The 2,292-nt window shown below is 49.9% G+C and overlaps 1 protein-coding gene across 2 annotated transcripts in view; it reads left to right on the forward strand.

The window, feature by feature from the left end:
- Window positions 1–2,292, forward strand: part of SLC25A23 (solute carrier family 25 member 23) — a 13,740-nt gene that overhangs the window by 7,958 nt on the left and 3,490 nt on the right. The window lies entirely within an intron of this gene.

Consider the following 2,292-nt stretch of genomic DNA (forward strand, 5'->3'; position numbering starts at 1 on the left):
CACTCACCTCAGCCTCCCAAAGCGCGGGATTACAGGCTGAGCCACCGAGCCCGACTTGTAGAGATGAGGGCTCACCAGGTTGCCCAGGCTGTTTTTTGAGTTGGGGGGGGGTCCTAGTCTCTTACCCAGGTTGGAGGACGGTGGCATGATCATGGCTCACCACAGCCTCAACCTTCTGGGCTTAGGTGAGCCTCCTACCCTCAGCCTCCCAAGTAGCTGGGACTATAGGTACACGCCACCATGCCTGGCTAATTTTTATGTTTTGTAGAGATGAGATCTTGCTGTGTTGCCCAGACTGGTCTAGAACTCCTGGGCTCAAACGGTCCACCTGCCTCAGCCTCCCAAAGTGCTGGGATTATAGGCTTGAACCACCGCACCCAGCCCATCTTGAAGTCTTGATCTTTTTTAACAAGGGAACCCCCCCATTTTTTAATTTTTATTTTTTTAGAGACAAGATCTCATCCTGTTGCCCAAACTGGAATGCAATGGCACGATCATAGCTCCCTGCAGCCTCAAGCTCCTGAGCTCAAGTGATCCTCCTGAGCTCAAGTGATCCTCCTGCCTCAGCCACCCAAGTAGTTGGGACTGCAGCCACACTGCCACACTTGGCTCCTTTTAAAATTTTTTTGTAGAGATGAGGTCTCGCTATGTTGCACAGGTGGATCTCCAACTCCTGGCCTCAAGTGATCCTCCCACCTTGGCCTCCCAAAGTGTTGGGATTACAGGCATGAGCCACCGTGCCCGGCCTAACCCTCCGTTTTTATTTTACACTGGTCCATACAAATTATGTAGCTGGTTCTGATCTAAAATACTCTGTACCTGGATCCGTCCTCTCCTCCCAGCACCCAGCGTATAGACAGCCAAAAGAGACAAAGTCATTTCTTACTCATTCATTTGTTCCTTCATTTGTTCATTTGCTGATTGGCTTGGCAACTGTTTGCAAAGCCTCCTCTATGTACTGGACATTGTGCTGACTGCGGGAAGCGTGTCACTGAATCAGACCCATGTAGTCCCTGCCTTCCTAGAGGGCCATCCCAGTGAACGTGGCAGGCAGTCCACCAGCAAGTGAGATCGTTTCAGCTTGTGATAAATTCTCAAAAGATAGTAAGACAGGTTTTGTGGCCAGGGACAATGGTTCTGGAATCCCAGCCCTTTGGGAGGCTGAGGGAAGAAGATAGCTTGAGGCCAGGAGTTAAACTCCTGGCCGCAACATAGTGAGGCTTCATCTCTACAAAAAAAAAAAAATTAGCCAGGTAGCCAGGTAGTGGTGGCACATGTCTGTAGTCCCAGCTACTCAGGAGAGTGAAGCTGCAGGGAGCTATGATCTCACCACTGCGTTCCAGCCTGGGCAACAGAACAAGACCTTGTCTCAAGAAAAAATAAAAAAAAATTGGAGATAAGAATAGTACTGGTCTTAGTTTGAGATATTCCGAAACAGACCCTGAGGCAGGGGTGAGGGCAAGTGGTTTATTTGGGGGGTAGTGATATGCAGAAAGCAGTCAATAATGGGTGCTATTTTTTGCCTAAGGCTGCTGTAACAAATGATCACAAACCGATTGACATAACACAGAGGTATATTGTCTCACAGTTCTGGAGGCCAAAATCAAGTGTCAGAGCCCAATTCAAGTCCAAGTCCAAAATCAAGTGTCAAATTCAAAATCAAGGTGTCAGCAGTCATACTCCCCTGGAAAACTGTAGGCGAGAACCCTTCCTTGCCTCTCCTCACCTTCTAGTAGTTTCCAGCTGTTCTTGGCTTGTAGATGCATCACTGCAATCTGTCTTTTTGGGGGGACACAATTCAACCCTTGACTGCATTATCAAGCAAGTGACCACTGCTGGTGTGTGCTCAATTCCACTGGGGGTCTCAGAGGCATCCCAGGACATGGCCAGCCAGAGGGGTGAGGGAGCTAGGGTATTAATACTCCAAGGCAGTTGTTTGAAGGTTGCCTGCAGAGATGCTAATTTCCCAGCACTTCTCACCAGTTCCCAGGTGGTCAGAGCAGCCTGCTGGGTCCAGAGAAAGTCCCCAGGCAGAGTTGTGGACGCTGGCAGTTGGGTGTCTGCAAGTCAGAAGTGGGGTGGTGAGGGTGAGGGTGGAGCCCCCACCGTATCTGCCTCAAGCACCTGCCTTGAGTGTCTTTGTTCTCCGTGGCTGCTGTAACTAAAGACCATAGACTTAGTTCTTAAACCAACACAAATGGCCAGGCACGGTAGGCTCACGCCTATAAATCCCAGTACTTTGGGAGGCTGAGGTGAGAGGATTGCCTGAGCCCACAGGTTCAAGACCAGCCT

The sequence above is a fragment of the Carlito syrichta genome, unplaced genomic scaffold, assembly GCF_000164805.1.
Source record: "Carlito syrichta isolate Samal-C Ts95f unplaced genomic scaffold, Tarsius_syrichta-2.0.1 Scaffold156020, whole genome shotgun sequence".
NCBI classification, from domain to species: domain Eukaryota; kingdom Metazoa; phylum Chordata; class Mammalia; order Primates; family Tarsiidae; genus Carlito; species Carlito syrichta.